The sequence below is a fragment of the Heliangelus exortis genome, chromosome 1 (genome assembly GCF_036169615.1).
Source record: "Heliangelus exortis chromosome 1, bHelExo1.hap1, whole genome shotgun sequence".
NCBI classification, from domain to species: domain Eukaryota; kingdom Metazoa; phylum Chordata; class Aves; order Apodiformes; family Trochilidae; genus Heliangelus; species Heliangelus exortis.
Window position 1 is genome coordinate 95,723,253 of NC_092422.1, and position 24,514 is coordinate 95,747,766.

The following is a 24,514-nucleotide window of genomic DNA, read 5'->3' on the forward strand; positions in this document are numbered from 1 at the left end:
CCTTATCCTAAGAGTCTCCTGAAAGAGCAGTTAGTGCGGGGTTTCCTTTCAGAAGTCCTCACCTCTTGCTCATCACTGGAATTCCATGAAGATTTAATTCAGGAGTTGTCTCCTTCCAGGAAACTCATCCACTGGTCTATTGGGAAGTTTCCTCTTCCAAGTATTGAGCCTGGTGATATCAGTGCCCAGAGAAAATAATCACAGCTCAGGTGGTAATACTCCAGTTCTGAGACTCGCAACTCATTTGGGATTGAATGTGAAGCTGAGCTGCTGTTCATTTATACCAGTCTGCACTACTCTGCAGTGAAATTCCCTTAAATGTAAAACAGAATCTCTAGCTTTTCAGTTTGATAACCTACTCCTCTGTGAAAAAAAAAAAAAGTGGCAGATAGAGGGCAATAGACACCTGTACTATTTCTTGCATCAGAGCCTAGTGCAAAGGTTGAGAGAAGAATAAACATGGATGACAGAAGACTGAGAGGTAATAGATTCCAACATGTTGGACATTTTTGCATGCTTGGTTGACTCTGGGAACTAATTTCAAAGCACTGCTGCATGGGGGAAAACTGTCCTTTATTCAATATCTTTTGAAAAATTGCATTAAACTGCAGACAAACCTCAGGTGTGAGATTCCCTTTTCATTCTGACAGTTCCTTCTGTTTTCCCTTCAGATCCTAGATCTTTCCTTCCTTCAGTATAATGAAAATTAAAGATGTCTTAATAAAGACTGAAAGAAATACCATGTAGGGTATTTTTTAGACATCAGGTTACTCCACTTGCCCAGATGGTAATTTGTTTTAGCAGTTTGGTTTTTTTAGCAATTTGTTTTATGTTTATAGACCATAATATACTAAAGCCAGTTCCGAGATTTATGGGAAATGAGGATGGAAAGAGTGGATGAAAATGTGACTTTAGGCTACATTTATAATTTCCAAGTCCTGAGATCAATATATGTCATCTCTTGTTCCCTCTGTGAAGTACAGCACTCTCAAGAGAGCCTGCTGAATATTATACCAGGAACAATAACCCTGAGTGTGTAACGAGTATTTTGGCATTTTGTAATACATCTTCAATGACTTCAAATGAGCTGAAATCTAACATAAAAGGTTAGTCTAAGAAAAATTAATTTCTGCTGCAATTTCTAGAGACTTCTAGAAATTATACCTTTGCTGGTGTTATACCTAGGAAAAATACGTTCATGTTTGTGTTGGCCTATTTTTAAAAGAAATTGGCAAGTACTAAAATGAAATAATTAAAAATATTTATAATATTCTCAGCTTAGAACAACTTTCTGCTTTCACTCAAAGTTCAAATAATTCCCATAATTATTTTTTAATCAGGTGCCTCTGTTTTATTTGCAACATATCATAGAAAGGCAAACCTAATGAAGCCATACCATACCAAGATAATACAGATTATGAAGAAAAGAGCAATAGAGTATCAATAGTTTTGCTCTCCAAGAAAGTTTAAATATGCCAGGGTTCAAAAAAAAAAAAAAAAAAAAAGAAAAAGTTGGTTTTTTTAAAAAAAACCAACATGAAAACTTTGCTAACCTTAGTAGTTTTTTGCATCTAAAGTGTGCAGTGTAGTAACATACACATTCTAAATGTTTGACCAAGAAAATATACACTCCTAGAGCTTTCATAAATAGTGATATCAGCAGCAAAGTGTCTTCTCCCATACTCTGTAGTCCCCAGATAACACTTTCATTAGCTTCAAAGAAAAAAAAAATATAAAAAAATTCACCAATATTTTGAACACCCAAAAGAAGTTCAAAAAGACTAAAATCTGCTTTTGGTCACCTATGCTGGATATTATGGTTCCAGTAATTTACCAGCTTCAGCTTTCATTGGAGGCCAACCTGCCTTTTTCCATAGTATTAGTTTAGTCCTTAATAGTATTTAGTCTAATCTTATCCTCTTTTCCCATCTTTTAACAGCTCCACTTCTTCGTTGAGACATTGGCAGCTCAGTTCCAAAAATCAGGATGTTGGATTTTCTGGGCATTCAACCATTTCTTACATATTGTCAAGATGGGTTCATATTGTATGTCACCTTCTACCACAGCAATTTTATTTGCTTTCATGTAGTCTCCAACTATTACTGATGCCATGCATTCTGTCCCTATACTCTATAGCCAGCCAATGTTACACTCCACATGTTTCTGATCAATATGTCTTAGTTTCAAGATATTTTTACCACAAATCAGCTATAGAGCATCTCAGAGACAGCATATCTCAGCTGATTTGTGCTTGCCTGCCTAATTTTCCCACTCCTGAACTTCAGGGCTCACGTGCAGTCATTTCAGCTTGTCTAAAAATATGCGTACTTTGCATGAAGATGTTAGCTGTACCATAACAACATCACAGATGAGTCTACCTGATTTCCTTCTTGACGCATCTGTCTCCCTGAAATAACACTTTAAAATGGCAAGCTCAGGTTTTATGCTAATAATTTTATTCATCTGTTTGGACTCGAGCATATAAACGTTGACAATATTTCATGCTTTATAAATAAATGGAATATTTTTGGGAAACTGAGAGGTATTATTATGGGTATTGAAAGTCCCAGTTCATAATTGCAAGAGGATTTGTGATCAACTACGGCCTTTTCTTTCCACACGTCCCTGGAAATTATTTTGAAACCTGTAATGCAAACATAATTGCTTCCAATTAATTGTGCCCTGTTGTTTTTTGCTGACCTCAAAACCAAACTGTATTAGCCTAAGTAAATAATTCCCTTCTTCTTAGCACACACTCAATAGGTTTGGACTTTTTCTTCTGGTTAATTTATTTTATTAGTGTTTATGGAATAAATACTTAGAAGGGCATATGAACAAACTCTTCTCAATATTTGTATATTTCTGATTGGACTTCCCTGACACAGACCCCTTTTACTGAACCATATTTATTTAGATTTTCTTTTTCCCTTAACATAAAACTCACAAATTATGCAAACATCTTTAGACAGTCTATGGCAATTTTGACACAGAGAAAACAGACTATCTTTTCCTAAGAATAAAATACAGTAAGTGTAAATATATACAGGAGTTTAGATTCGTTAAGGAATGCCCTGTGTCACACACCTGCTTTTCAAAGCTGGATCCACACTCTTGCACTGCTGTAGAGATTTATCTTCAGACTTGCACATCTTTGTTTATTTTGGTGAATGTCCAAGCTCTTAACTGGACTGTACTGAACTTCTTCTTCAACCTTAATGGGTTGAAGAATAGTCTCTTTGAAGGTAAGCACAGAAGGCACATAGACTACATGCTTATAAAGATTTTCTCCTTCATCCCTGTTGCCAAACACCATTTTTATACTTCTGTCTGCCATGTGCAAGTCAGCTATCCTACGTGCAAATTTAATACTGTAAGGCACATCGAAAACACTTCTCCATAGGAAATTTTGGAAACAATAAACCTATTTTTTACATTTTCTAAATGAAGACCGCTTCCTCTCAAAAGTCTAGTGGACAAATGAGTTTGATCTATTTGGTTAAATTCTTTCAAGACATCCATATGGAGCCAACAATCCATTTTCATAGATTCATCTTACTTCTTTGATTTTTCTCCTTGTTTATGTATGAAAAAAATCTGTGTAATCAAGCAAAAAGGGAAAAATTTGTAGTGCACAGTGCTAGACTGTAACAACTTTAACTCTTGCTTACATTACCATTCAGCATCAAGAAATCTTGGGCAGGCTTCACTTCACCGAGTTTCAAATTTTTAATAGTACAGGCATCTCCACTAGTGTAAGTCACCTCAGTTCACTTTTGGAAAAGGAAAAATGTAATCTCTGTGCACAGTTTACCCAACTCAAACTAAATGGCTGAAACAGGTCACATAAATCATGCTCTATTTTTCTTCACTAACTATAAGAAAAATCTGTGATAACTTGCATGATATAGACTTTACTGATGACATACAACAATGGGCAAGGGGGGTGGGAATCGAACTTCCAACTATTATTAACAAAAGCCATTCAAATTTTTGGGATAATGGTCCACTATTACGCAATCAAAACCAAGCAATTATATTGCATCAGAGCCACCTGAAAATACAAAAATGATTCTATAATAAAATGGTTTAACTTCACCAGGTTATTATTTAGAAACAATAACATTCATATTTAGTTATAGATATAATTACTACAAATTATGGAAAGCAGAACAAGCTGTAGGTTCCTTTCCAGCTAACTACACAACTCATACACCAGAACACAGCAAAGCATGCTAATGGAAAAAAGGTCTTAATTTCAGTAGAGTCTAAGTTTTCACATAAATTTTATACTAAAGTCTCAGTCTCTCTCTATTCCCTAACTGTGGAATTTAATCCCATTTCTACCTGAAATTAGCAATTGAAAAAAAAAGAAATTAAAAATACTGTAAGAGAAATTATAAGATTCTGGTACACTCTAATTGTTAAGCATGACCTTCAAATCTACATCTGTTACAACTCTCTAGCAACTATTAGATACTCATACTTAAAAACAAATCTTAACTGAAATATATTAAATTAATAATACACAACAACCTGAACCTTATGAACAGTGAATAATATGCTAAACAGAGATAAAATGTTAAGGAAAAATGAGGTGCAAATATGAGAAAGTTATGATTTGTTTATACCATATTTTTAACAAAGAATGATACTGAAGTACCTCTTTTCAGATTCTTTCAATGAAGATATGGAGATCTAATCCCAGCCAATGGAAAGTCAATAAAGCAGCTTAGCTGAAAATTTCTCTGTGGCTTATGGTATGTTATCATGCTCCATTTGAAATATCTCTACTATAAAATGGTTTATTGTATAGAGGGAATAAAATTTTGTACCACAGGGATCAAAATAGACTACAACAAAAATTGTCAACTAATGTTTTTCCATACTACTGCTAGAACTGTGAGCAACAGTCTTCCTTACATATGTGTATTGACTTACAAAAGACTTTGTGGAGTAGGTAGCTGTAGAAGTGCAGGAGTACCAGAGCACATAGCTTTAATTAAATAATTTGCAGCTGCTTGTGACAAAAAATTTATTAGCCAAACTTTTTCCCTCTTTTACTTTATATCATTTTCTATGTAACAACTTGTAAAATTTTAACAAAATTTTCCTCTTTGTACGTATCTGTGAAAGTAGTACTCTGTGAATCTAGCTAAACAAACATAATGTATTCCTTTTTCCCAGTCTTCATATACACTTTATAGAAGTAAGACCTGACTTACTGCTTCTTTGCCTGTGCTCCACAGTCCTTACTAAGATGTATAAATAAGAACACATCTAAAAATATCTATCTGGCAAAGGCAAACACAGTTGTTCTTGCATTTATAAATAAAGACAGACTTAAGTAAAAGTTTAGGGGGTTTCCCAAATAAGATTATACAGGAAGATTCAACCAGCTCAAATAAACGAAGTTAAACATTAAGAAAATAGCAAGAAAGCAGTGAACATTGCGATTATACAACTGAATTTTCTGTGTGGCTATTATGACTAGATACTGCAAACAGTATTTTGAGAACTTAATTCTGTTAAGTATTATTTATGCACATCTTTCCATTGACTTGAATAAGCCTACTCATGTGAGCTAAACATAATATAGGGGTTCTGGTTTACATTTCCATATATTCCCATCATTTTGATTTCATGCTCTAATAACACTGCTGATTTATTTCTTCCATTAAGTAATCCTCTTGACTTTCTGTAATAATTAAATTGTAATCCTCCTTATATCCCCTAATAATTTAGTAGTAGTCATTAATTTCATGATGCACTGAGTAACAGCACTTCGAATTTGAGACTGGAGAGTAATTACACAGCCATTCAACAACACTTAGTTTCTGGTCAGACAAAGTGCAACTTGAATTCTGATGTTAGCTTAAGAGCGCAGCAAACATCTGAAATTCTTCCTAGCAAGTGACTTACTAGACATAAATTCTCCTTGATCCCTTTCCCTCCTCCAGTTTCTGAATAGTGTATATTTACAAAGTCTTGCACATTCTGTTCTTTTAACCTGGACAAATTTTCTCAAGCTTCCACAATGTCCTGTGACTGACTTCTGTCATACCTATCTGAAGTTAAATCCCTGACCAAAAATGAACCTCTCTTCTCTGAAACACACTCAGATGTTCAAAGGCCTTTCTTATTTTCTAACAATGGTAAGATCTAAAAGATCCTAACCAAAGTAATTTTCAGTAAGGAAAAGATATCCTGTGAGTCTCTAAATAAAAAAAAATTGAAGGAAAATATAGGAAGACCTTAAAAAATGACACTATTTTTTAACTTCAGTTGCACTTGAAGGCTCAAATTGATAACTGATACACACAGACAAGAAAAAAAGACATGAAAAATATTAGTACTTCTTTATGCATAACTTCCTTTTATTTATCACTCTTAACATATATGATATGAAATTGTATCTAATATCTCTACTTAATTTTCTTTCATAGTATGAAAAAAAATATAGTAGTAACCTAGCAAGAAAAACCAAGGTAAATCTAGGGGGGGGTTATACTTATTTAACAATAAACATGCTGGAGATTTCAAACTGCATTTCTCTGAGCCTTATATTTTCTAGATTACTTTAAAGACAAAATACATATATTTATGCATAGTGCAGCAACAAGAAGTTCAGACTTACCATTTGCATATTTATGCAAACATACAGATTATCAGAATATATAATTTATTTGTTCCACCACTATGCACCGTGTTTGTTGTTTCCTACAAAAGTGTTACTTCTATATGAAAAAGGCTTGTACCTGAAGTCAGGAGGACACTTCTGAGCATTCTTAGGCCAAGAAGCTCCTTTAAGAAAGTAGAAGGTAGGAAAAAACAACAGAGAAAAAACAGCCCACAGCAGATGCAGGAGGTGCTTCAGAAGTACAGGCAGCAAGCATGCAGAAAAGTCCCAGTCACCATGAATAATCTGACAAATTTTTAGACAACGTTATGGAATTCATTTACATTTGTAAAAGTTGTGTGAAGTTGCAGGTTTGAGAATAAACACAATAATACAACCACAGTACATAGTGGGTAGGAGGATAATTTTCTTCTTAATCCACTTATTTTAAACCCATTGCACTGACAAGATTTCAGAAGTTATCTAATTCCTGTTATTATAAAAAAATATAAAAAAAAAGAAAGCTGCACTTTCAAAGTCCTTTGGAGTGCTAACTTTAAGAGGTAACAGCTGCACTCCCATTAAGTTACTTAGAGAGGAGAATGAGACAGAATTGGTCTCTTTTCACTTTTACTTCACATATTTTTTCCTTTTAACTGTCCTTCCCATCTAGTCTCCTTTCCTTTTGAAAATTTAAGTAAATTCTCCTGGTGCTGAATCAGTCAGCAATATAATTCAAATACAATATTCAGTGAGGGAGAACTAGTACTTTATCCCATTATGGTGGCACCGAGCCCACTTTTTTTCCATTACTTGTGTGGAAGTACACAGCATGCTGGTGTCTCCAGTGGCCAAAGGAAACAAAACACTACTCTACTATACACACCATGGTACATAACAGTGACTTATACAGCAGATATTAATTTTTCCATAGCCTGTTACCTCATATTCCTGCCCCAAATTGTAAAGGATTGCGAAGGAAGTAAATTTCTCAGGTTTTCAGCATGTCTTGCTTCTAGTCCCATATCACTGAATGTTGAGCTGGAGTCAAGGGCAAATTCTGCCTGAGTGCAGAGTTTAGTTGGTTTTTAATTTACACTCCTCCCTGTCTCCTTTTAATCTCTCTCTTTGGAATAAGAGATGCAGTACTATTTGCTGAGAAGCTTTAAAAGTTTTATTGGCATGACATGAGGCTTTTCTCAGAAAGTTAATATAATTTTATAGAAGTTGATGCTATCTGAAACAATTTATCTTTTAGATAAAAGAAAGAAAAATAAAGTTTCTTATCCTGTTCAGTGTAGCGTGTATTCAGGTGAGCTCAAGAGGGCTGGTAAGATGCAAGGAGCTATCAGTAACTAAGGATGAACAAAAAAAGTATTCTGACTGTGCTAATATAAAAATCTATGGAGCACAACATTCACTGTTATCAATATTGCAGCTAGTTCTGGTCATCCACTCACAAGAAGACAGGCCAAGTAAAAAAAAAAAAAGAGTGAGGAAGTGAGGAAGGGCAGCAGAATGAACAGATACAGAACTGCTTCTATGTTTAGAAATGATTCAACAAATTAAAATTCCTCAGCTTTGGATGGGAAAAAAAAAAAAAGCTACTATGGAGGGACTGAAGAGATGCCCAGAACATAATGACCAATACACAGAAAGTTAAACAGTGAACAATTATTCCTTATATTTCATAGCACAAAAGAATCTTGGTACTCCCACAGTCAGCAATTCAAAAATATCAGAAGGAATTACATAATTACATTCTCCACACAAAACATGATTAAATAGTGAAACTCACAAGAGACCAAAAGTGTAAATGAATTCTTAAGATGAGATATATTCATGGAAGAGATACAAGTTCACAACCACTAAACAGAATGGTTTGATGTAGCCTCTGGCTAATAAAGTCATTAATCTGCTCGTTGCAGGAAACTGAAGGGGGAAGGGCTTCTCTGATTTATTTTGTGTTAGATACTTTGCTGAGGATCTTCAGCTGGGTATTGCTGGGGACAAGTCATTGAGCTAGACAGTCATATCCATTGTTATGGCAATTCCAAGATTAAAAGAAAAAACATACAGCAAATGCTTCCTTTTCCAAAGCACTGTGGAATAATTTCACAATAAATGATTTATAAAAACAAAAATGAATCCTCAGATACAGTATTTAGGTGATCAATATTCATCAGGGCAAAATGTTCCAAATATTTTGAATGCATAACAAACAGAGGGAAATATAAATTGGACTCCACTATAACAGACATGAAAGGACTCTAAATAAAGTACACTGACAAAAACATTGAATTTTTTTAACCTTTTGAGTATGTACTTCCTAATGTTTCAGTTTAAAAATCAGACTACAAAACTGAAAATCATTTCACACCAAAGAGTAATTCTACAGTGTCCCACACTAATCATTAGCCCCAAAACTTTAAAAAAAAAAAAATTAAAACCAAGAAATATTATCATCTGTCCCAGATCTGTGATTTTGCTAGCCAATGAGAATTTGATTTTAAAAAAAATTAAAACTATAAAACAAATAAACTGTGATTTAATTAGATTAGAGAAACTGGTAATTAGACAGGTTGCTTGCACAGTTTCTCTTGCAAGGTTCACCACCTCTATTTATTGAAAAACAAATGGAAAATATTAATATCTTCATTTAGTTTAATTCCTTGTTTTTGCAATTTTTACCTATTTTGATGTTAATTTTTATTTCTTGGTACAATAAATTGATCAATTGGAAAAAAAAATATAAGGCAAACTGTGGTTGATACTCAGTAGCAGCTTTTCCTTTGCCTAACAGCAACAGCTGAAGTTATTCATTAGACATCTAACTGAACAATCAGTGGCAGATTCCTTTGGTATTCATGATTGCCATAGTATAATATAACCTTTCCATCATCAGAAAGAACCATTCTTGAATTATAGCATGAGGAAGAGAAAAAGGTTTGTAGGATGCAGCTTTGGGAGAGCATAGAGGACTCTAAGAAGCTAAAAGACAGCTGACCCCACCTGCTGAGATGCAAGAGGTGGGGATTGAACCAAAAGACTCAATTCTCAGTATAATATATATATATTATGATGAAAATGTATCAAGCAGAGAATATGGCTATTTCCCTGGGAGGAAATGAGGATTTCAGATTGCATGATTTTATTTATTTATTTATTCCACTGAAATCCTCAGTGGAAATCCTTACTACCATGTGGCTGCTGAAACAGAGGACTTCTGTTACTCAAAAATCTGTGTCTCTGATCTTTTTCTCTTTAGAATGATTACTTTTATACCAGCTTTTGACTGATTATTACTTTGGAATTATGAACTATCCAGTGGGAGGTGTAATCCTTAAACAATTCCACCATCAGAAATATGTTTTTCAGTGACCATTCCAACAACAGGGAGAACATTTTTTCCTCTTAGGTGCAAATAGAGCTAGAAAAAAAAAAGAAAAAAAACAAAAAACAAACAGAAAACCCAACATCTTCCTATGCCTCCTAGAACCCGTTGATTCATAAAAAATAAGACCTTCTTCAGTCAAAGACTTTCTTCTTTCTTTGGTTTCAGTCAAATTCAGTGAAACCCAAGAAAATTTCAATCACTTCCATTTACTTTTTTTTCCCAGTAATTCAACTGTGACCTCCTGAAGATCCCAAGCTGCTCTGAGCTCCTAATCATTTTGTATGCCACACTGAGCAGTACCTGCAAGCCTGATAAAGAGCTTATCTCTTGATGCCTTGAAGGTCTTGGGTGGCCAAAGGCACTGAAATTTCCAGATTGCATGGATCCAGGATAGCCTATCACACAGGCCTGCCTGAAGCAAAGATTTTGGTTTGTCTGTAATAGCTAAAAAAATTATGGAGTTAAGTTGGGAACAAGGTCATTAATTTTTTAGAAAAATACAATAAACTTAGCACAGCATTCCTAGAAAATAAAAGGCTTTTTTCTCTTCACCAGTAATCTTTATGTTGCATCATCACATGAATACGTACAATCAAGGGTTCAAATCAGTCAGAACCACAGCATTTAGAGAGTAAGGCTAAAATTAATTTCTGTCGTAACTAAGCAAAAGCCAGAAATAAGTTAATTCAATACATTTTTCCCATTTCAACAGACACATTTGGGGTTGTTACTGACATGCACAAATCATTCAGTGAAGTAGAATTTACCAGTTAGACTTCTAACTCCAAACTGCAGAGGAAATGGCAGACACTATGTAATGGAGCTATGCTAATCCTAATTCTAGCAGTCTACAATATTAAATTAATGATGCGTTTTTCTTGATCAGCCACCTTAAGCTATTACACTTCCAAATTGTAGTTACAGTGGTATCTTAACATATTAGCTCAATGTCAGAGAAAGTAAGACCTCGTAAACGATACGGGGGAATAAGAAGAAAAATTAATTAAAGCCACTCATCATCTTAGTAACTGTCCAGAAACAATAAAGCTTTTTTAACACTGAAATTACTGTTGAGTGGTATTCATTTGAAGGATAATGGCCAAATCAAAACCTTAATGGTAATTATCAGGATATTTAAGTAAATTATCCCTTTTCCCCCTTTCTCCATTTTCAATAAAGTATTAAAAAAGCATAGGAAAAAAATCATTAAAAATGCACTAGAAAAACTTCCATGCTCCCTTCCTAAACCACTCATTTTCCTAATTACTTTGTATCTTTATTTAAGGTAGAATAGGCAAGCACTCCTATTTTTAAAGCTTTTAAATAACATTGAATTTCTCCTCTTTCATGGAATCTCAGGTAATCAATTGCTCAGCCAGCTTTTAAAGTTTTGCTGTATATATTATCCTGTTTTCATTCCCACTGCCTTTGAAACAGAAAAATGAGATACTGCCAGAGATGTTCCGTGAAAGGAATAAACAGGTCAGTGAGGTTTGCCCATTTTTAAAGCTCATTAAAACAGGGACTAATTACAACTGCTTTGAAGAGTTATGTCTTCCAGAACATGCAAGTTGTTTTGAGATTCTGAATATTAAAAATTTTAAGTACTTTTAATGGTGTATTTAAATAGTAAAATGAAAAATTAGTACCTGGTTCCTCACTGCAGGAATTCTCAGAGCAGCTGTAATGTAATAAAAGAATTTAACTCATACTAGATGTATTTTCTTGAGTACTGATGATTTTTCCCTCATTATTACATGAAGATAATTCACTGTATCAATAATTCTTTTAAGATGAAAAAAATAATCAGAAACTAAAGTTGAAAATGTAAAAATTTGAAATCAATATCAGGAAAATATAATTTTCATATACTACTCCTTATTTCAAAAGAATTTATCATTTCTATATCAGTAATTTTTTCATATTTTATAGACATTTATGGTCTCAGATATATTTCTACTCATAGACGTGGAAGTTCCCTTTCATTCACACCACTATTCCTGACCAGGACCTTTGCTTGACAGCACTTTTAGTAGCTGTCTCTCATCAGTAGCCACTGGTGCACTTGCTCTGGAACCTGCATACCTAAGTGTAACTCTAGCCAGCACAAATACATTGAGAAATGAGAAGAGTCATTTCTCCACCTATTTTTATATCCAGAATCCAAATTTGTAGAAGCCAAAGAATAATCACAAAACAAACTTGCTTCCATAATTTTACCTGATGATTTCTGGAGGACTAGAAACTACAGACATGAAGCATGAAGCAGCAGCTGAAGCAAAAGAGACTAAGGTATCTTCTTGGCAAAAATCTTGAAATCTTCTTGGGAAAAAACCTCACTGTAAGACAAGTTTGAGGAGACAAGGAGTTATTTTTATTTCAGGTACACTGCACTACACTGCAAAGGCAGTGTGGTGCCTGTCCTGCTCACCTTTTGCTGTATTTCTCACTGCACAGCAGAGGCACTTGTGCGCTCACGTGCGTTATGACCTTCCATGTTCGTAAGAAGATTTTCTCTAAGCTCATAATTCAGAAGTGCTTTCCTTCATGCAATGGTACTTTCATTGTAAATGTGCTCTTTCTGCTTCCAGGTGGCTCTACAGGAGATCCCTCATTTTATTTTACATATACACACGTAAAAGTTATATATTAAGCTATATTTCTACATATACACAAATATATACACATATATTTCTATATATACAAAAACATACACACACGTAGATAAACAAATATGCATATGAATGTGTAGAAAGGGGAATTTTTTCCAAACAGGGCTTTTGCTGCCAGGGATGACCTGCGAGCATACTTAGATACATTCTGCCTGTGTGTGATGTTAAAAATTTGGGTATATTTCTAAGATTAAATCAGCCTGGAAGTTTCAACAGTTATTTATCTTCCCTTTTTGTCTCCTGATTGTTTTCCTGATAGTAATCATCACAGTTGATAATCATCAAAAGTGTTGCTGTAGTTTTAAGCAGATACAGTTCAAAGACTAAATGTACCCATTTACCTGGTGTATGGCCACAATAAAATTCCCAGTTAAACTACCACAAAGTGTGAACTCCAGCAAAATATGACACTGATTATTATACCCAGATATATTCTGAAACTACTTAGAAGTTTCAGGTTGGTAGGTTGTGCAGTTTTTTTCTCCATTCTTTTTTTTATAACAATCTGTAGATTCTTATGTTTGCTCTTATTAAAATCTTATATTTGAATTTCAGTATCATTAACCCTTATCTCAATTTTCTGCTCTTTATTTCTTCCATCTTTAGGAAAGGCTTTATCAATTCATCTTGTAACATTACAAAATTCTCATTTTGCCAAAATCTTGCAGACTATTTCATATATTAGAATTACTGGTTTCTGTTGATACTGGCTAAAAGTTACTTCCCAACTGAATGAAAATGCTATCTGTCTGAGAAGAACACACTTTTAAAAATTAAAATAGAGCCACGAGTAAAATGTAGGGAAAAAGACAAAAAAAACCCTGTATTGCTGATGCCAGAGAGTCAAGTGCTCAGTAATGCCTACCTTTTTCTGTCCTCGCTTACCCTGCCCCTCTCCCTTCCAAAGTTGATACTAGTTCTAAAACATACATTAGATATTTAAAATATTAATTTCAAGTTCATCCTAAAATCTGTGTGGATATATTACTTGAGTGCAAAATGAAAATGAGTTTTTAATATTTCCCTCTGAGTGCTATTTTTTGCTCAATTTCTGCATCCAAATTTTATCTCTTATGCTGATATGGCCTCTAAAATTAAAAAAGAGATGAAGCTTGGTAACACAGAAAGAGAAAAGCAGAAAGAGAATTTCATTAAAGCCTTTTTAAACGAAATCTTCCAGGGGATTTGGACCATCATTTTGAAGTCATTGACTCAATACCAGCTCAGACAACTTCAATCATTACAAGCTTTCACTCTGTGATTCAGGCAGTGCATCTCTCTATCCAGCATCCAGTGGACAGGTTTCAACACATAAAAGCTACTATTAGAAATGAAACCAATTATTAATATACTCACTGATGAGGCATGGTAGAAAGTGTTCTGAAGGGACACTTGTGCTGTAATCAGCTGATTAATTTTAATATTGACTCCTCATAGCACCAACTGGAAAAAGCAGAGAGGGGAAGAGAGAAGAAAAAGACTTCAAGTTCAAGAACCTATCAGTGTAGGAATTTTCATAAATACTTGAATTTCAATAATCTATAGCCAAAATGGCTATTTGAAAACCTATTACATTTTCTTACATTTTGAGGCTATAAGGACAAGAACAGCACCATAAATGGAGTTCAATCTTCGTATTTTGGAGTGGGGAAAGTAGTCAGAAAGGAGAGAGAGCAAGAAGATTTAAAGAGCTTGTGCCAGGTGGATAGGGGCAGGCAGATATTCTCATCCTTCATTCTCCTCCCCACCCCCAATATCATCCACTCCTCAGAACTAAACTTTTTGCAGTCAGTACCTGATAAAAGGCAAATGCAGACAGGTGAAGATTATGGAGCTAGTGATTTGATAAACTTCAAATGATAAAAATAAATGAAAAAAATTAGTCTATTACAAGAAAAATCCTTGAACATATACCTTCGTTCAAATTTAAAATAGTGCACTGTTCAAGACATAACAGCATAACAGTGTCTCTTGACCTCCCTTCTCTTCTATAAAATGGCAATGGTTTCACAGAGGCAGCAAAAAAAAGCACATCGCCATTCTGAGGAAGTTACACATATTATCCAGAGAGCACATAATACTAAGATTAATTTACGAAACTGCAAATCAGCTACAAGAATTAAGACATTCTGAGGAATTTCCTAGTCTTAAAAGGAATAATCAAAAAAAAAATATTAAAAATCCCAACACCAAAAAGGCAATTAAATGTTTATTTAATATAGAATTTGATAATGCACCAACTACAGTCACGAAATGCATGAAATTCTGATTACTATTTTCTCTTTCCATCTAAACATTTTCATTGCAAAAAGAATTGGAAGGTAGACAAAAGCTGTGTGAGGGATCCATTTAACTATCTAGTCCCAAATACTTATCTATTCAGCTACTAACTGGTTGCAAGTGTTATCTGTACTACCAGTGTAAAACTATACCTCAATGAACTTGTCCCTTACTTTTTCATCAGCCAAAGTAGCCAAAGCAAAAAAACCTTTGAGTTCCAGTAGCATGGGACTGTGTAACTTTAGCAGGAATATATGTGACGTGAATTCCCTGCCAAAAGCAAATTAGGAACTCTTTCAGATGTCTTGGGTCTTTCCAACCTTTCAGAAGGAAAATTGGCAGGAACCAGGATGCTTCAAACTTGCATCACAGAATTGATAATACGGTGATGGTCAGAACATGTGTGCCAGAAGCAGAGGTCTGGAAGGAAGAAAAGCAAGCAGGTGAAGCTGACTGCTTCCACTGGGAACTCACAGAAATTATGCTGCATCTTCCTAAGAGCTCGAGCCTCAAACTTACAGAGGATTATGCTTGCTGTAAATTTTTAATGTACACCATGTTTTACAGTAAAAAAAAATCCAAACTGCTGCTCATGGAAACGAGGTAATTGTTTCTATTCCTTTTTCTTCTGTAAAAACTAATTTTTTTTTTCTGTCAATAACTTTTCCTCTCTTAATTTCTTAATGTGTGTAAAAAATGCCCTTTTCTTATTGTCCTCTTCCTCTGCAGAGATATCAACTTAAAAATCCTCCCTATTGTACCTTCTGAAGTTTGTCTCAAGTTTCACTTCTTTGTTATTCATGAAGTACACAAGTATGACTTTCTATGGTTTAAGCCAATTCAGTCTTCCATTTATGCAACACACATAAACTCTAGTGGTAAAGATGTCATTATTTTCAATACCTGCGTTGGACTTCCTCCCTTCACAGTCTTAAATCTCTCAGTTCACCTCTTCTGCTCTTTTCCTCTTTTTAAAAACCAATTGCATTTTGCTTCATTAGTTGCAGTTGTCCAGAATTCTTCACTAACTACATTATATATTCATCATCTTTACACATGTAAAAATTGGATAACAAATAACTTTTTAGGTTCAGAGACGAGAATTTGTTTTGAATTTTAAAGAGCTATTAACTTTCTACTTCCAAATGAAAAGACATTCAATTTTTTCAGAAAGGCTATTTCTCTTTACCAATAAAACTAAGCAGTTGCCATTAGCAAAACCACAAAACTTCACATTGAATAGGAGCCTGATTTGTTTCATCACTCATTCTCACTATTCATATTTTATGATGCGTACTTTTGACTTCTCAACTGTATTTAATTCCTTCCTACTAATGGCACACACTTGTCTCTTATCCCTCCATGCAAAGATTAATCATTGATCTACATTAATGTAGCTGATGTATCTCTCCCCCATCTATTAGCCATGTGTTTTCAAGCATGTAATTTAACTGAATTCTTTCCTCCTATTACAGTTCCTCTGTCATCCATTTCTGACAAGCACTACACTTGCTTTTATTCCCTATTCTTTGTGCTTCATTTTATAAAAAAAAAATTACTATGTGTTCATTTTGTATTAGTCATTGCTATTAACTGTAGTAAAAGGAACTTAATCATGCTAGTTTTTTGTTGATTTGTTTTGAAAAAATGCAAATTATTACAAAAGAACTATGTTAAACATCTCCAAAAGGAACAAACTAGTATGCTGGCATTGGTCATATCCAAATAGAGAATAAACCTGTATTTTTACACTAATGTTCTACAGTTCTGTACTTTATGTGTGATGTCTGGTTAGCAAAGTATCAATCACATTATCCTCTTTAAAAGAAAGCTGGGCCTTTCTAATAGAATCAACTACTCTCAAGGGCCTGTATATGTTATACAAATATCAAGCTACTTTCTAAATCACACTGAAAATGGAAAAAACCTTTAACTTGGCCAAAATGTTTTAAAGATACAAGCAGAAAATAATTTTTTTCTCCTCCTGAAAAGATTTGAATCCCTCATAGATGGATGTTTTTACACATGGCCATTTGGCCATGACCAAAGAAAAGACCAGCAGGAGGAGATACTGACAGTAGTTTGTCCTCCTCCTCCACTTATCACTGAGAAGATTGATAAAGATGCTATAAAAGCAGATTCCCAGCACTTATTACAGTTCAAAACAATGCCCCCTATATTTTTCCAACCTTGATTATCTGAGCAACACATTAATGATCCTGTAACTGGTGTGAGTAAACTTTTTCCCAGAACAAGCAAGACCAAAAGGACTTTGTGAGCAGCATCAGGCCTTTCAGGATCTAGCCCATGACATGGAACTCACTAATCCAGCACAAACTGAGAGTAGTGAGGAATAAATATAACAGTCATATACTCTTCCTAGTTAAATTTTCTTCTCTTGCACTATCTCGATGGTAAGTATTACATAAAACATAGTACCCATTCATATCATTTCAGTATCTGACAAATCAGATGATAATCCCAAGAAAGACAACTAGTCACAAAACAAGAAAATAAAAAATCTACCATATGTTTCAGTAATCTTCTCCGATGGTTTCTTGGCCTCACTGCCAGCAGTCTTTCCAGATTTGACTTTACTCACTTCCAGCTGCTGAATCTTGTTTTATCTTTGCCTGTCAGACTAAAGAGACCACTATTATCAAATAATAGGCTCATCCTCTATGCAGGGTATTCCTCTTTTGCAAGCAGCAAATAATATAATTTTTAATGTAGATTAACAGCTCTGCAAGAAAGATGGGTAAGAATACATTCAGCACACTCAAGTTGTGCCATTACTTTCCACAATGATACTGAACTAATAGCTATATTATTATTTAGTTTATTAGCCTGTATATGGCCATCTATTCATATCCCACAGATAAGCTGCATGTAAAAACACCGGGTAGCAAAAATCTTTATTTTTTCCAATTAAAATACGTAAACTCACAAAAGCTGTAAGGATACTAAAGTAGAGAGCACCCCTTTCAATGGCTCACTGATTAGCCAAATTATTATCAGGTAATTTGTTATCTCTCTAGGAAACCTCATTTTTTACTTTCCAAAGCTCAGTTTTGCCTTACTGTTTTCCTGAATTAAGTCTACATGACTTTTCTATTCAGAAAGTCTCCTTTTAGCAATCAGTATTGAAAGGTAATCAGACCTCATTTACACAGTAAAGCAAGTTAAAATTCATGAGTATCTGTTGCTCTGTACCAAAGTTTCACATTTACTCTAAATCATGTTTCAGTTTAACAAAATTAATAAGTAGTACATGCACATACTGCACTAGACATTTAAAATTAAAATCCAGTTACTAGTTATAATGTCACATGCTTTGAATGTATTTACTTAATCTTCTTTCAGAAAAACATAACACTAGATTTCGTCAAATCTGGTGGGCTTCAGGACCCAGAAGATTCCTCATACACCTTCTGGGTTGATGCAAGGATGCAGTGGTTCCAAGCCCACAGGTGGAGGAATGCCCATGGGCTCCCAGACAGATACATACAGTAAATATATCCATATACAAATATACTGATAAACACACAGCATCAGTCACACAGATCAGTACAGAGCAGTGCCTTTACCTGTATCCATAAAAGACACAAGGTTCTCACAAGCAGAAATAGAAAATGGGCTGACCACTGGACAGACAGACAGAGAGACACATGCCTGTGTTTCCTGCCTCTCCATTAATTAGCTGGGGGTGATTAGACTGCCCAGTAGCTGGCTCCCAGAGTCCAGGCCTCCTCCAGCAGCTGATGAATCGAGTCCCTGAGGTTTGTGCTCACTGCAGTTTCTGCTACTCAGACCTCTCACTCTACCTGAGGACTACTCTGATACGCAGTTTGCTGGCATTCAGCCACACAGAGAATAGAGATCATGCATGAAGAATGGTTAGAAACAGGATTTAAGCAGAACCTAGGACTGACTGTGGTAGTCAAGCTCAGGAAGATAAGCATAATAACCATGTATGCACCCAACTGGCCTCTTTTATCTCACTCATCTCTCTATTTTTCCAACACTTGTTCAAAATGGACCTGTTTTCCACCCTGATCCTTTCCACTTTTGACCCTATAGTAAAGTTTCACACATAACCACAACCCTCCTAAAACATTACATTTTAGACAATCCTCAAATCCTCTTCCTTTTGTAAATTCTATGCCTCTGAGAGGCACTAACCTTTTGCTTTTCATAGCCTTTAAGGAATTCTCCTCCTTGAGCCACCTCTGAATTTCCCATCAGCTGCAATGGTCTAAATCATTTGCCTTTGATAACTTAATTGAGAAGAAAATTCAGTATCCTCCTTTCAGTTTTCACTGATCAGTCTGGGGTATCCCAGCCTTTGATTGTTCCTGATTCTTACTGGGTATTCAGGCTTATCAAGATCAGCCTGTCACCATATCACCTAACAAAGCACAAATCCTCATCCATAATTACACTATGCATCTACACACAACCACGTGATCACCATGACTGCCTTCCAGAGGCAGGACATAATGGTATTACCAGTTGTACAGCAAAGCAGTTCTGTCAAAAAATATGTCTGACCAGAACAAAGAGACTTGATACATTCTTGGGAAATATAGTGGTTTATTATTTGATTTGGGAGGCAAAACCATCCAAAATATTAGACACTGAATTGAAACAAACTCCTCACTCCTACAAACATAGAAACACTGCTCCATCTACAGTGAAGCAGTGGGAGTTGTGAGGAGAAATCTGTCATCAGTGCTGGATCCAACAGCCCAAGAGAGGTGAGGCTACTGCTGCTCCATGTCCTCAGGTCCATTAGTGAGGCTGAAGATACCTTCCCACCAAGCACAAAGGCAGAAGCACACATACACAGCTGGTCACACAGACCACAGACACACAGAGCATTCATACAAACAGCACCAGCACCCTCATCCTGCTCCTGCAGACAGGAGGTGAATTTCTTCAACAGCTGGGCTCAGACACAGTGGGCCTGGAGCCGAAGCTTCTCAGTTGTGAGCACCTGTAGAGAGAGAAGAGACCCAGAAGATGCAGCCCCACTCCAGCTTCTGGGGGAGACTCTCACAGACACAGCTGGTCAGAACTGCTCAGGTTCCAAAAACCACCCTCCCTTTTCCTACCATTGATACCTGCCCTAAATCCTGTGTGATCCCAAACTCATTTTCCCCTCCATCCCACAATGTGTCCTGCACCATGCAGCAACTCCTCTTCCTGTGAAAGGTGGTTTGTAGAGCTGATTCTAGTGACTGATGATGGATTTCATGCCTGGTCACCATCATCATACTTCAGCACTGGGAGGGGCTGGGACAAGGTGATGGTTTGTTTCTTAGGAGTCCTCAGTTCAGGTTCCTGTCTATCACTGTGCATTCCTGGGCTCCTCTGGGCTTGTACAGATGGGCTCTGGATGATTTGATGTCCACTTTGATAGCCTGGGAGTAGCCCAGCAGGGCTAGGGATCCACCTCCTGCCACTGGCTTTCTGATCTCCTTTGTAGGTGTGCAGATGTGCTTTATCACCTAACCTAAAAGTAGCATGACACAAATAAAATGCGGCAATATAAAAGCTATACAGCAGCTTCAGACAACCAGGCAATGAAGCAGGTGAGAAGAGAAATGAGAACATGGGACAAGCAGCAGGAAGAAGTTTAAAAAAAACAAACATCTGAACTACATACAAAAACAGTGGTACAAAGATCAGTCAGAAGTATGGAAAGTCCTGGAAGTTATCCCAAGGAATATATAGAAAGACAAGGAATACCACAATACTAACCATGCATACACAGGATGAGCCCACATTTCCAGCTGAGATATTGAATACATCAGCAGGAACAAATTAATACCAAAAGGTTTTTTTTCCCTTGGTGTTCCCTTGCTCCCACACACCCACTGCTCAGAGCTCTCTTCAGTAACCAACGTGGAGCCAACAGGAAACAAATCTGACACGGTCACTCTTGTGTTATGCATCCAACAAGACGATTTCTTACAGTGAATTTCACAACTGTTGTACATGGCCACCTGCAACTTTGAGCCTCCTTCTCAACAATCCCAATATTAGGATATTTATGTGATGATAACATTATGGCAGGTCTCTTTTCCTCAGTACTATATGTATGAAATACTTATTTAGACAACTAGAAAAAAAGTCTTTAACTGGTTACGTAAGCTTAAAAACCTTTGATTTTTCCAGTGATCTATCACAAAGTGCAATAAGACAAGAGTGCTCACTGGTTCAACCAATAACCAAGTACAACATCAATTCAACCATGGACTAAGATGCCACAGCAGAACCAGACACTATAGAGACTGACCAAACAAATAATTTGCCCCAAACCTTACTGTGCTGAGAGTAACTTGAACATGATGTTAACAGCAATATGAAGCAAAAGGTGTTTTCTAGCATTCTGATGTCAGAAAGCTTCACATTGTGACCAGAGGTGTCAGTTAAACATTATTAAAAAACCCTCATCATGTATTCTAAAAGAAAGGATACCTTCTGATGGGTTAATTAATTGGTGGCAGCAAGAAACCTTTCATGTAATTACAGAGGCATTGTTAACAGTAATAAATTGCACTTTCCCTGAAGCAACATAAAATCAATGTCTTTACAAGAAATTGTTAGAAAAATAGTGATGCTTTAAGAAAAACTCTTTTGAAATGTGTGAAGGTTGTGATGTTAAAGCCATTACATATTCATACACTTAATGATGTAGAGATATTTGATGGTATTGAGTTAGACCTATTTTATTAATGACTAGTGTCTGTATTATGGGATGATAGGGATAGAAATGCTTACATACACTGCCCAAGGAAAACATAGGGATTGATTAGGAAAACTGGTGAAGTGGATAGTGAAAACTCAGTTTAATTATTTTTCCACTGTACCTGGAATGAGAATTATTCTTCCAGGTAGTTGTAGGGAGGTGTCCACAAAGCTTTCTTCCTTTCAAAGAAAGGCTAGGTCCTCTTAGATTGAGATTTCCCTGTCCTAAGCATGGAGTACAGCCAAGGTTAGGGATGTGGACCACAGGTGCTTTACGTCCAAGATGATGTATACTGTGTAAAATATTCCCAGGACATGAAATTTCAATTATGAAGAATTATTGTTATTATTAACTAGAAATGTTATTTGGAGGAGAGGAGAAAGAGGAAAGAATTTAGAACAAATAGTGAACTTCCTTCTTGAGGGCAAAAGAGCCCAGTAAACAGTAACCATAATCTCCGGAAAAAAATAGTCATACTGTTCCTCCAGCCAAGGTTTACTTCAATGAATTTAATGAATTTCCATATAAATTTTACAAACGCAGAAAAAGATGCCAAGACTAACCACTGTCATGAGAAATTTCAAACTGCTTATTGATCTTTTGCTATAGTTATGAAATGGCTCTTCTATCCCATCAATATGAATCTAGATAACTTCCTCACTAAGAAGTTTTCTGATTACTTTCTATGAGACACAAACTTTCACTCCTTTCTTCTTCCCATTTTTTCAAAAGCAAGAAAATCCTTTGAAAATGTAGCTAGGTCACCGACTAGAGTTAATATTTGTCCTTTTCCTTCCATCCATTGGGAAGGGCAAATATTATTAGCTCTTTTCTGCTGGCTACTTCTCCCAGCAAATTTCCTTTTACCCTGTTACTGAGTTAGAATTTGTTCTTCAGGTTAATTACGGATAACTAAAATCTACTACTGAAATTCAAACACACCCATCTTTTAAAGACTTAGCCAGAGGTCATAACAATAGGCAATAGTTACACAAACATGATTAGTTCTAATTTAGCCTTAAGTGTTGAAGCATCACTCAGCACACAAACTGAAGTAGATTTTACACATAAATTTACCAGTAGGAGGTTTACATTTTGGTGTTGCATAACTTGAAAGAGGAAATTCCTGCTGTGGCATCCCCTAGAAAACTACTTTTTTGGTACCAAATTACTGGTAGATCAGTGTCACAGTTTAACACTGGCCTGGTAGATAAACAGAATGAGAGATGCTCTCTATTAATCCCCCTCCCCTCCCTGATAAAGAATGGAGAGAGAATAAGGAAGAGAGACATGGGCTGGAAACTAAACTACACAGCTTTAACGAAACAGTAATGATAAAAAGGAAAAAAATTACTAAATATATAGAATAAATAAGAAAATTGATACCACGTTCCTCCCCCTGTTCCCCCCAGCAGCTCTCACATCACCACCGAGGCTGCAGGGCAGCTCTGGGAAAGTCCAGGCTGGACTCCTGGAGTCAGCAGCAGTCGGGAGCTGGAGGCAGGAACACACAGATTCAGGCTGGCACGGATCAGGACCACAGGCAGAGGAATGGGTGGAATCCTCACAGGATGCCAAAGAAAACAGGGACAGGTAAAGAAGGAAGGATAGGAAGGAAGGGGTTGACCCTTGTGGTCCCTCAAATTTATACTGAGTATTACAGGTATGGGATGGAATACTCTGTTTGGTCAATTTTGGTCATTTATCATGTCTGTTCCTCACTAAAGGTGGGTTGCAGGTGTGACCTCTTTACTCCTTTTCTCCTTCCAGAGGGCAAAATGTTCCTCAGAACTGAGCAGTGTCCTTGGTTCTACACACCAGTCTCTAGCTGGTGCATTGTCAGTCCCAGAAGCAGACACTTCTGAGAAACTTCAGCAAGTGCAACTACTTACAAGAAACTTAGCTAAAAGCAAAATTACAAGAAGGAATCTTTATCCTGGCCCAAACCAGGACAATCAGATGAAGAATTTGCCTTTTATATTTAATTTACTTAATCTGGCATTTAATATGTCAGAAATTGACATATTATCATAGTATATGCCTAGAAAACAACTTACCAAGATTAAATTTATTATAATAGTGCTTTAGACACTTTCCTGGAACTTAAAAAAAAAAAAAAAAAAAAAAAGCAAAAAGGAGGATATCATAATGTGTAGCCATCTTACTATGATGAGGTTAGTATACCTTAAAAGGCTATTCTCTGTTACTATGATCAATAAAAATACATTTTCCACACTGTCCATAAGGTAGATTAAGGTTAGATAAGAGTCAAGGAATTACTGTTATTCTGTAGATGGGAATAGTTTAATCGGTCCCAGAAAATGTCAAATTGGTTTAAGAAGAAATTAATTGGCAAATTTAATCCTTTACTAGAGGCAAAAATACATTTCTACAGAGGAAAAGTTTGTGATGCTTTTTCATCATCTCACTGGCCTGATAAAACAAGATGACTAACAAATGTTGTGGGCTACCATCTTGGGTAAAGTTTCCCAAAAAAAATTTCCAGACACACCTTTTTCTCATTTACAAAATCTATGTAGATACACTGTGAGACACCTTATCAAAACAAGAATTACTCTACTTCGCTTCCACACAGACCTCAGAACTACCTTATCAAAATTTCTCTCACCTCAGAAGTTCAGCCTGATCAAAGTCTTACAAAACAGATCAAATATATCTGATCAGCAGGCCCCACACAGTTCAATTCACGACTTTAACTTATTACCTTTCCTTATTATCATATTAAATCATTAGCAAAGTCTTAGTTTTCTAAGGTATATTATACCACTCCCCCA

General features: G+C 35.8%; 2 long non-coding RNA genes across 2 annotated transcripts in view; both read right to left on the reverse strand.

Annotated features, from left to right (window-relative positions):
• Positions 1-2,439: 2,439 nt before the first annotated feature.
• LOC139792336 (uncharacterized) lies at positions 2,440-3,210 on the reverse strand. Its single transcript, XR_011724222.1, has 2 exons — positions 3,085-3,210; positions 2,440-2,644 (listed from the first exon to the last, which is right to left on the reverse strand). It is a non-coding gene; the product is annotated as an uncharacterized lncRNA (long non-coding RNA).
• A 16,350-nt stretch (positions 3,211-19,560) lies between these two features.
• Positions 19,561-24,514, reverse strand: part of LOC139792368 (uncharacterized) — a 54,586-nt gene continuing 49,632 nt past the window's right edge. The window contains exon 4 of the long non-coding RNA XR_011724243.1: positions 19,561-20,480. This is a non-coding gene — a long non-coding RNA (uncharacterized lncRNA). The remainder of the gene's footprint in view (positions 20,481-24,514) is intronic.